Raw genomic sequence first — 12,779 nt, forward strand, 5'->3', positions numbered from 1 at the left:
CTTGTGTTTATTGGGAGATTTCACCACTTTATTACAATGACACCTTACATCTGGACTTAATGTAGTACTCCAGTTCACATATATATGTTATGTAGTAGGTTATACAACATAAAACCGTTTATAGATTCCTTTCACATGTAAATTGTGATTTTGCTATAGTGAGGATCTGTTTGGGTACACCTCAGTTTTATGTACAGCTGTGATGGCTTACTGGTTAACTGATGTGACTGTAGTGTACAGGGTCCTGGGTTCAAGGCCTGTTTATTTTGTTGCTGGGCAGAGCAGGAGCTGTTGGATACAGAGTGATTAAGGCACTTTTAAGCAGTTGTAAGCGGGTTTGCGCTGGTTTGTGTGACGGTAAGCAATGCTAACTTCCGGTTAAATATGCTTACAGAGCGTTAGCTTCAAAATTGATTAACCTGTGTGTGCATTACTTACCCTTGTGCAAACAGGCTTAAACCCAATTACTACTACTTAAAAGTGCTTACTCCCACTTACCTCTGCACTAATTTAGAAATAAATGAAACATGGGTCTTGGGGAACTGGTAGATTTGGACACTCTATGGATTTATCATTCATTACACATTATAACTTCATTTAGTATCCCTGATTCATGTGTACATATACTGTATGGGGCACTTGTGTTTATCTATGGATTTTACCACATTATTACAATGACACCTAACATCTGCACTTAATTCAGTACTCCAGTTCACAAATATATGCTATTTAGTAGGTTATACAGCAAAAAATTGTTCATAAACTGCTTTCACATGGAAAACGGAATTTACTACAGTAAGGATCAAACTGGGAATGACTGCTCACAAAGCAAACACTCTGACCACTACACTACTGCAGTACTGCTTCAACTGAATGTATGTTGCTATTTATCTTCTTGTGCTATTTAAGCTACAGTATGCGTAGCTAAGCAATGGGAAAACCTGCGCACCTACGGTTAAATGTAATGTTTGATAAAAAAAAAATATTTCTCTACTGTTATTTTCTCTAGGAAGGGACAGACTACACTTATTGTTGTGGTCTCCTGCATGCATCTGCACATTTGGCAGACATCCTAGCAACCCCCATACCTCTCAACCTCTTCATGCAAAATATCTGGACAAAGCTTAACAAAATGAGGTACAATTAGGGACATATTTTAAATATTGCTCTTATAAACTTAGGTAAGTTGCAAGAGTAACAGGTTTTGTTTAAATATAATGTTTCTGATAGCTTTGGTGTCTGAAACTCAAATGTATGCCATTATATAATGACTTCAATCCTGACATCATCCCACTGATTTCCCAGGACAAAGGGGATACAGGCCATCTGTACAGTTGGGAGGTATGCAACCCACTATGAGCATTCTCGCTCATTGTAATTGCCAAATGGCAATTCTTGAGTGCATGGGCATGTGTATTATGAGAGCTCTGCTCTCAGACACACCCCCTGCACTCATCCACATTCCGTGTCCATTTAGGAGCAGAGGCAGCGCACCTTCATTACTATGCATGGCGGGCTGGCATGCTGCTCTTGAATAGTCGTTTATGTGCAGGAATAAGCTATTCCTGCACAGAACCTTACTGAATCCCAGGGTGTATTGGATGTTTAACTGAAAAAATGTAACAACAGTGCACTCTGCTGTAAGATAGCTGATAAGTCAAGTACTGTGAAATTCTTTGATCTAAAACTCGAAGCCGAGATGTCTAGAGGTAAGCATTCTGCCTATTGTTTTGAGGCCAGAATTAATGGCTAGAATTTGCATGTATAATTTATTTTATTGCTCTGGCTTCCTGACCAGCTGCAAGATCAAAAGGGCTATTAACCTTTGAGTTTCTGTTAGCCTGGGACCCAGAAAGAAATGATGTAATCTGAAATGAATCAGTGGTACTGTGTTATCAATTTAAGGACAGAGAGACTCAGAGCATTTAGCATTTGTCTTGACAACATCCAACTCAGCACTCTGCCTGTGTTCTATATGTATGTTTATTTTAGAACTGTGTTTTCTCTTAGATATAGCTAGGAACTAGGAAGATTAGATTAGTTTTTTTTTCTGTATTGATATCAGAACTTTTCTACTGTGCTATTGTAAGTATTTCTCTGTGATCTCTGAACTCTTCACAAGCACTGTGTAGTAAGACATATTGTATTGTGTTTTTATTATTTATTATTACATATTTTTAAACCTTTCAGCTGTGGCTGTAATTTGTAGAGATAATTTAAGCTCTGAGTACATTGCATGTATTTTGTGATATTGTACAAAGCCACTCCAGTAGCCTTGCTGTTCAGTTACACTTACCATTTGGATAATAATATTACACAGTATAATTGGATATCATAATCATTGGGCCTTTTAGTAGCTGATAAATATTAGTGAGTGGTGGCAACTGGTACTACTGTATATTCTGGGTAAAAGGGGCACAGCTGGAGAACCCGTGCCAGCCTTCTCCAGGAGTGTCTGTGTGGTTGTATATAACTCTTATCTCAAAGTATGTGTGTCAGCTACTTGGGCAGGGACACAAAGCACTGGCTGGACAGAGAGGATGCTGTGGGTTTTAGCTTGACCACTAAGTTGAGATCTGGACTCTATAGTTGTGCTAGTTGGGAGTCTTATTGGGGACCTGGAGAGAAAGGGAGAAACCAGCCCCAGTCTGACTGTGATCTCTGTGTGCTTGTAAGGGAAATTGTACTTTACTGTGTGTGTATTTATTATCCTTTCCCTATATGGAACCCCCTCACTGGTGTTAGTGGTGAGGAAGCAAAGTCATAGAGTTTCTAACATTTCAACAATATTGCAAGCATTTCGTTTTCTTTCATAGTCTACCTGGTTTGTGTATCAGCAATACTTTTGATGCATGTATATTTGGCTAGCATTTCTTTAGCAGAAAATCTTGTAGGCGTTCCTGGTTTGAATCAATTTCTATAGCTGTCATTAAAGATAGAACATAAAAATGTCAAGAAAGATAGCATTTAAATCAAGTTTATAAAGCAACAAAAGTCTTGCCCAATTTATGCTTATAAAGCAACAATGTGTTTATTATAGCTGTGGGAATGCCTTGGACTTAAAAATTGCAATAGAACTGACATAAAACTAATACAAATCCATGCAGGAATGTAGGTGTTCCTGCATGGAAAATGGCCACTGAGCGATTCAGCAAAGTGCTGTTTTCACATGTGCAAGTGGTCCTACACTGTTCTAGCACTGAAAACCAACATATATGTAAATCAAATTTGCTCGTGAAAACCATGCAAATGAGGTGATTTTGTGATTCACCAAACTGCCAGGTCTCCATGCTAGAACAGTGTCAGTGCAGAAATGTATTCAGAAAATAACTGAGTACATTTCTGCAACTGACAAAGCGGAGGCATGACAGCTCATGAAAAGGCATGTATTATGTACATTAGAAATGCCAATGGCCAAATATAAGGCCATTGGCATTAAAAAGTGATTAATTATTATAAAAATTAAACTTTTTTTTTTGGCTTATCTCGGCCATTTAAGCATAGGGCAGCAGCACGCAAATGGGATTGTGCTGAAAATTTTTAAAAAAATGAGAAAAGTCAATTTTAAGTTAATTCTGCATTTTGCCAATATAGTCAATGGCATGCAGAATGTAGACAATACCAGGGAGCTCTGGTTGTCAAGGGGAAAGGGGCTGTCTTAGTGCAGTAACTAACAACCTGCACACTGGGATATGCAAATGAGGGGAGTTATACTGAATCACATATTTCTTCAAAGTGTCAGCTTGTACTAACCGTTTAGGTGCAGCAATACAACAGTGCAAGTTTAAGAGCTGAATGACTTCATAAGAAGGTGTGTCATGCTTGCTGTAAGCTCATTGGAACTCTGTGGCCCGTGTTTGCCCTTAGCTAAGCACAGCCAAGGAAGGGGTGTGACAGATGTGCCTGAACAGTGTGTACATAGCCTAAATGGGTGTGTGCGATGCACATCAGGTTTAAAAAAAAAAGAGGAAATGACAGCACTGTTTACATTTGAGCACTGGATATGCACAGTGTGCCTCGGGGCTTAAATAGGGAGGAACTGGGAAAGGGAAACAGCAGTAGAAAGGCAATCAAGGAGAACTAGCATAGCTGGCAGGTGGAATGTATCAGAATCAACCAATTAGACATGCAGCAGCCCAGCACACTCTATAAGCTATGCAAACACCTTTCAGACTAGTTTTTGGGGAAATAGCAGTAGAAAGGCAATCAAGGAGAACTAGCATAGCTGGCAGGTGGAATGTATCAGAATCAGCCAATTACACAGGCAGCAGTCCAGCACAGTACTATAAACTATACAAATACCCTACAGACTGTTTTTTTCCCACAAACTCTACACTACCGGTGTACACAGATGGGGATTTTTAACTGGCAAAACTAACTAAAATGTTAGAGGCTGCTGCTGCTTTACTTCATCAATATGTGCTAGAGACTGAGGGGGGTGAGGAGGAGAATGTTGACAACCGACCCACAGTGAGTAGGAAGAGAAGAGTGTATAGACCCAGGGTAACCTACCAGGCCCTACATGAGCTGGAGATAGTGGAGCACTATAGGGTGGACAGGGACATTCTACAGCAAATCATTGAGCTGTGCTGGCCACACCTCACACACAGAACTAAGAGATGGGAACCTATCCCAGTGGATACCAAGGTATGTGTAGGCTTATGAATACTTGTCACAGGTACATTACAAAGACCAACTGGAGATATCATGGGGGTCTCACAGGCATCATCATCCAGGGTAGTCCACCAGTTTCTGGATGCCATGACACCACATGCCAATGAGAACATATATTTCCCCAAAACCCATGAGGCATTGACCAGAAGTATGAGTCTCTTCCACTATATAACAGAATATCCTGAGGTAGTTGGTGCTATAGACTGCACGCACATCCACATCAAAGTACTACCTGGTGAGCGAGGTAGGGTCTACATAAACCGCAAGGGCTTCCCCTCCATCAACTGCCGGGTCATGTGTGATGCCCAGGGCATTATCATGAATGTGTGTGCTTACAGCCCTGAAAGCTATCACGACTCCCACATCTGGCATTGCTCACAGCTGTATCAGGCATTTTCCAGGGGGGGCATCCCATATGGCCATCTAGTGGTGGATGCTGGCTATGCACTTGAGTTGTGGCTGATGACACCCATCAGAAATGCACAACACACACCTGAACAAGAACACCATAATGAGGAACACACACAAACCAGAATCATCATAGAGCTTGTGTTTGGGATGCTCAAGTCACGGTTCCACTGCCTTGACATATCTGGTGGAGCCTTGCAGTACTCTCCAGCTACATGTACACAATTGTTCATAGTATGTGCCATGCTACACAATATGATCCTGCAGAAACAGCTGCAGTAGGAACAGCATGGGGCAGGGTCACACAGCCTCCCACCATTGCTAAGGCCAGCACAGGCACAAAGGAACACGAAGGAGAAACATCCTGAGCCTGCCCCTGTAGGCAGAAGGAGACATGCCCAGTATGCCCATGCCTTGGCAAAGAGGCAATGCATAGCACACGCAATGACACTGTAAGAACCCAGGGACTGATACCTCTCTTTGACTCACACATACCATAAAAGGTATGCCAAACATGACACTACCTGTGCTTTATCATGTATAGGAAGTGTACTAAGTGCATCCAACATAGTCAGCTCTCCAGCACTGTCCTCAGTACTGGCCCAGCAACAAGGTAAGTCACTCTTCCTATCAATTACTGAATGGAGTAGTACGTTCTCATACTTGTATGTATGATATGGATGCAAGCATGCAAGGGAATTGGGTGGCTGCATGGGATAGCAGTAGACAGCTATATGGAACAGCAGGAAATTCATAACAAATACTGGAGTCAACATACTAGGCAGCACTACACAAGGTGACATCCCCCACTGCAGTACATGTGATGGCCCAAATAACTGTTGGTGTCAATTGGGCATACACATAGATGTCAGTGAGGGTCACATACCCATCACCAGCCTCACCCAGCAGGACAGGTGTAGATGACCACAATAAAAGGCCAGGCTAAGGCCCCTAAATGATAGCAATGGTGAACAGCCCCCCACTAGATCTACACATGCATACTACAACAGGTCTGGCAGTTGCATTTTAGTTCTGAAGGGTAAGAAGTCTGAAACTGAAATTTATGCCATTAAGATCTAACACATGTACTCTACTGATATGTCTACTTTCTGCATGATAGGTCACAGTACAATATGAAATGGAAGCCAACAGATCAACTGAAATACCAGTGCAGTCATTGCAAATGTTTAAAGTCTTCAGGTGTGCACCCACCCCACAATCCCATGTAGAAATGCAGTAACATGTAAGTTTGAGGAGTAAGATCACTGGAGCACAGATTGCCAGAGCTGTTCCAATCTACATTGTTGCATGTGTACAATATGCATGGGTCAGTGTGGTAAGTTTGTTGTGTGTTTAATACTGCCTGGAATTGGTCAGCATGTGGGCCTGGATTGTTGTGTCTCAGTGGCCTAGGTACAGTACAGTGGACACCAGGGCCATGTTCCAACAACTGCAGTGCCAACCATACTGCTTCTCAGCTACATCCATGTCAGCAGTTGTACATACTCACTGTCCAGATGTCAATATCTGTCACTGTTGGAAAGCTGGACACACCATGAATGGAAACTCATACATAGAAACAGTACACAGGTGGAAGTAACCTTCACAGAGTGCATATAAAATAACTGTCAACTGCACACAAGTTTGGAATTATACATAGAGGTTAGCATCACATGAGTTGTTCCTCTAGTATGGAATACTGGTAGTCTGGCCAATCACTGGCAGACCACAAAAGGCACAGTTATAAACTGATGACAGGCTGTCCATATCCACACACAAGCCAGCATAAGGGGAATGTCCCAAGTATATTTGTAAGTCAGGTGCAAGTAGCTTCCATATCACATACGCACCCAGCTCACCCCATCTTCAGCCACAGGTTTATCACAGGTCATATCCTTGCTGTAGGGAATGAGTACAGCATGAACCCTTCTCTGTGTGGCAATACATACATGATGCTGTATGCTGAATAGGTGTCCAATGCAGGTGTGTCCCTAGCTGTAAGCAGCAACCTGACCACATCCAGACCCGTGGATCAGTATGAACAGGAAGGATTGACAGGAATACCTCAACCACTCAGCACTGTCACCCCAGGGTAATCCATTGGCTTGCAGCCTGGGAATGTATGACCGAAAGAATGCACTGGCCTGCTACAGATGGCCTTCAGCAGTCTCAAATGGCCTACAGTCCTCTGGCAAAGGCCCATGCATCACCCATAGTGCCAATGTACGGAATGTCAGGGGGTCCTAACTAACAACCTAACACAGTAAACAGAAAACAAATGCAAGGCCATGTTGACAAATGCCAGTAGCATGGCTCCCCAAGTCCTACTGCAAGGACTGTGGACCAGGCCATAAATACTACTGGGATAAATGCACAACTATAGGGATATCTCTGAGATATTGCTTACATAGTGTTAGGAAGAGGAGAGAATAACAGAGGGGAGGTGTAGAAGCATGGATGTCATGGAGTGTGTGAAGTCTGAAACTCTAATGTCCACCCATACTACCCCCTGACTGCAAACTCATGAATGAGTAGCCACAAAACTGATTGTAGACCACAGTGTGAAGGTAAACTGACCAGATCTATGAGTCCTGCCTCTGGATAACCAAGGTGTATCTGTACATCTGAGAGGTATGGTCCCAGCAGGATATGGCCATTCCATTAAGTTGAGAAAAGCACAAGAAGGGGATCCCTAGCCAGCATACTAACAAGGTGCTGGGCCATTTACACAGAACCAGCAGTCTGTTGTCTGTAGCTACCCCTCCACAATGGCAGGAGTGTGCCAGAATGTGTAGTCTATATGCCCCAGAATATTGGTCTCAGCTTCATTCATCTTGTATTTCCTTGGTAAATAACTGTGAGCAAAGAATGATAACTGTCAGTAGTTGATGACATGATACATCACAGTGTAAAACACTACATATGTCAGAAAATCTATGCTACAACCAACCATGTTACACAATCAGCACAGACAGAGATAGTTACACTATCCTCTTTATGTTACACCCATTATGTCTCCATATTGGCAAACTATCTACAGATATCCTGCAGAAACAGTTTGTTAGTGTAGCTATAGCACACAAAACCCTGAACTGGAGGCCAACCCTCCCTGGAATGGATGCACATACTCAATATAGAAGGTCATACCAGGCATGCTCCTACACTTAGAGAGAAATGAAGCCCTTGTCTGACAACACAGTGGACTACAGATATCAGTTATTTGCAGATGTCTGTGCACACACATCAAATTGTACACCATTGATACTACACACACACACACACACACACACACACACACACACACACACACACACACACACACACACACACACACACACACACACAGGATAGGAATACTCACACATATCTAAGGCCAATATAATATGTCAAACATACACACACAGAGATGTGGGGAAACGAGAGACAGACAGCGACAGAGCGAATCCCATTATGAGGCCTTTCCCACCCAGTATACATCTCATTGGCAAATATCACAAGCTGTGCTGATGTCGTTCACTGCAGAAATTCCTTTGGTTGGCCCTCAGTCCTATAATCTCACTGGTGCTCATGGTAACTGTGTAATACTACAGTACAAATAAGTATCCCTGTAACAGTTGTAATATTAGTCCTGTCAGATGTAAAGTTGTGTGTGAGTGTGTGTGTGTGTGTGTGTGTGTGTGTGTGTGTGTGTGTGTGTGTGTGTGTGTTTGTGTGTGTGTTTCTAGATGAATGTGGTTGAGGCCATTCACACTCACTACACTTCCCTTACCCCTCCTTTAGCACTGCTGTTGATGTCACTCACCTTCAAACATACCTTTGGACAGTTCTTCAAAATGTAAGCTCTGTGGCACTTGCGATACGTGTGTAATGCTATAGCATAGCAATCTAGTTAGGTAGGAATTATAATCCTGGTCCTAGCAACTATGAAAATGTATTTGTCTTAGAGAGAGTGTGTGTCTTTGTAGAGACCTGATTTTGTGGCCATTCACACTCACTACACTTCCCTTACCTTCCTTTAGCACTGCTGCTGATGTCACTCACCTTCAAAGATACCTTTGGACAGCCCTCCAACATATAAGCTCCGGGGTGCTTGTGATAACTGTGTAATACTATCCTGTAGCAAAGTAGTTAGGTTGGAGTTTTGTGGCCATTCACACTCACTACACTTCCTTTACCCCTCCTTTAGCAAGGCTGCTGATGTCACTCACTTTCAAAGATACCTTTGGATAGCTCTCTAACATACAAGCTCTGGGGTGCTTGCGATAACTGTGCAATGCTATAGTGTAGTAAACTAGCTAGGTAGGAGTTCTAATCCCTGTGCTGGCAACTGTGAAAATGTGTGTGTTTGTGTGAGAGAGTGTGTGTGTCTTTGCACAGACCTGCATTTGTGGCCATTCACACTCACTACACTTCCTTTAGCCCTCCTTTAGCACTGCTGCTGATGTCACTCAACTTAGAGGTATGTTTCGACACTGTTCAGCCTATAAGCTCTGTGGCATGTGTGATAGATACAAAACACTGTAATAGCAATAATTACATAGGGAGGGGGTTGAATCTCATTCCTCGCAGGTGTTTGTGTGTGTTTGCATATATTTACATATATGTGTCCATACCTTAAAGATTTTGGCTCCATTTACACACAGCACACTTCTCAGTGCCTGAATTTATCAGTCCTGCAGATATCATTCACCTTAGAAGTACCTGTTGGAAACCCTAAACCATATAAGGTCAGTGGTGCTTATCGTAAACGTGTAATGTAAAGATCTGAAAACATAGTTAGGTAGAGATTTGAACCTCACACCTGGCAAATGTAAATGTGTGTGTAGGGCAAAATGATTTGTGAAATCTCTCCCCCACTACATCACCCAGTGTCAGTATTTACAAGGGCTGTTGATGTTTCTCACCTTAGAAGTACCTTGGGACAACATCCATCCTATAAGCTCCTTGGTGCATGTGATAAATGTGTAACATTATAGTAGCAATACTCAGTACTGGCAAGTGTGTGTGTGTGTGTGTGTGTGTGTGTGTGTGTGTGTGTGTGTGTGTGTGTGTGTGTGTGTGTGTGTGTGTGTGTGTGTGTGTGTGTGTGTGTGTGTGTGTGTGTGTGTGTGTGTGTGTGTGTGTGTGTGTGTGTGTGTGTGTGTGAGAGAGAGAGAGAGAGAGAGAGCAGGATCCATTGATGAATGGATTTTGCTAAATTATTATACTGAGGCCCTAGTATATGTCCCAGTCTCCACATTACAAGGCCAACAGTTGTTAAACACTATAGAGGTTGTTGAAGACAATCCACAGCCCTAAATGTGTAGTGCCATGTGCAATGACTATGGGACAGTATGGATTAGTTAACAATATAGGCAACACTTCTAATACTCAAAGACCACTCTCCACCCATGAATCATACATAAACAGACTTGGCTAGGCAGCAACCACTATAATCCTGTAAATTGCCTCATAGATACTATCCATGGTGTGATTGTGGTGGACTCCATATCAAACTGATGACCAGACATGACTGGTGTCACACAGGGTATGGACCCATGTCCTCTCATGTTTGGGATCTAACCTTCTGAGGTGCAGGAGGACACAAAGGCACCCTTGCTGATAATGTTTGTATACAACAGCAAGGTGGGTGGTAGCATTCCCAAGCCATGTGATGTTGACATCACGTCCAAAGGCCACTTGACACCTATGACTGTTGTCAGAATCCTGGACATTACCTCAAAGCCAAGAGATGTGCCGCCATTACCTTTGGGAACACTATGGGTCACATGAAGTAATACATTGGTGGTAGTCCACTGAACAGTGATGTTGCTATAGCAGAATGGGAACCACAGATTGGTCAGCTGCCTGTTGACCACAACAGTGCCACTGATATCAGAAAGTACTTTGATGTGTTACATCTCCTGACTGAGTGTGTGTTATCCAGCAAGTAAAAGAACATGGCACCCTGTTCTATCCCCTCAGTAGCCCAATCAATGTGTACAGTGGCCCTTTTGCCATGTTCTCCACTGGACAACAACTGTATAGTCTGCAAACATACCCCACAAAGGGAATACCATGCCTTATACAAATACCCTGTGTGGACAGACTCCAATAACTCCAATGAATCCCTGTATTATACTGTCTATGTAGGTGGACAGACTCCAATAACTCCAATGAATCTCCATATCATATTATCTATGTAGGTGCAATCACTACCTCAGTTACATAGCCATGTCTCACCAAACGAGGTCGGGAATGCTACTTCTGAAGATACCAATCTGTCCACACAACATGCCCCAGAGATCTCAAGCACACTTCCACACTTAAAAGAACATGCATGTGGGACGTGCACAACCAAGACACTGTCCATGTTATGGAATATAAATCACATACATGTGAAGCAGTGCACATCAATGGCCACCCACAATAGAAATCTGGATGAGTGGATGGGGAATACAATACCCACCCCCTGGGGACCACTCCAGTGACTATACTCCTGAGCCATACTGGGGACTATTTTCATGTGGCCTAATACTAGGGTATTCCCTTGGGCTAGCCTTGTAGAGCCTTCAGGCCCATTCACCTACTACACACCTATGAAGCAATGAACCTATGGATCTCAGTAAGGGCAAGTGCGTGTGTGTGTGTGTGTGTGTGTGTGTGTGTGTGTGTGTGTGTGTGTGTGTGTATGTGTGTGTGTGTGTGAGTGTGTGTGTGTGTGTAAATAGTAATCTCAGTGTGTTTGTTTGATGAATATCCCTGTGTCTGTGGTTATTAGCAATTGGAGGTGTGTCCAAACCACAACACATACCATTCTCCATTCCACAACAGATGTAAATCAACATATACCTATGTAAAACCCTCAGCCCTATAATCTGTGAGGCATATGCAATCACTGTGTTACAGACCAGGGATTTCTGTGCACATACTGTACCCTACCTATGACATGGTGGATGTGTTACCACACTGCCATACCCCATGGCCTTGCTGCAGGGCCACATCCTGGTGACACGCAGATGCCTAGAACAGAAATGGGATACAGCATGTGAGAACACATTCACTCAGCACTTCACTTGTAGGGGGAGAGAGGGGTAAAGCTGGCACTGAATGTGTTGTCAAGACTGTGGCCAATATCTGTTGTCTCAGGATAGGTATTAGCACTGTGCAGTAACTCACAGCACTTGTGTTTAATGCTTTGGAGGTTGTTGATGTAACTATCAAAGGCTGTTGTGATTGTCGTCAGTGTCTGCTGCATGTCTGCCATCATAGATGCCTGTAGGGGATTCCAAGAGGGATCCAAAGTTGTGTTTGTAGCTAATAAGGGAGTTCACCACCTTTCTCTGCAACAGTTCCCTCCTTCTGATGTACACTTTAGTAATGGCAGGGGACCATCACATTGTCTCCCAGTGTTTGGAGGACAGTGTCTGGGTTCTGATGGCTCTGGCTAGTAACATGCATTTATGTACCTGCTTGTACAGTGCATATGTGTATGATTCCACAGTCATGCAGCTATTTCCCATTGCCATGGGTGCAGTGAAGACATCCACCCATGTTTTCATGGTTGCAAAGTCAGCTTTGGAGAGGTTTTGCAAGTTGGTTACCTTTGTGGGGTGTGTGGCTGACATGTTGAGTTCAATGTTGATTACAGCTTGTGTGGATCTCACCATGCAGTGATTGACATCTGTGGATGAGCAACAGTCCCATATTTAACTAGT

Source organism: Protopterus annectens, chromosome 7.part0 (assembly GCF_019279795.1).
Source record: "Protopterus annectens isolate FY-2018-M chromosome 7.part0, PAN1.0, whole genome shotgun sequence".
Lineage (NCBI taxonomy): Eukaryota > Metazoa > Chordata > Ceratodontiformes > Protopteridae > Protopterus > Protopterus annectens.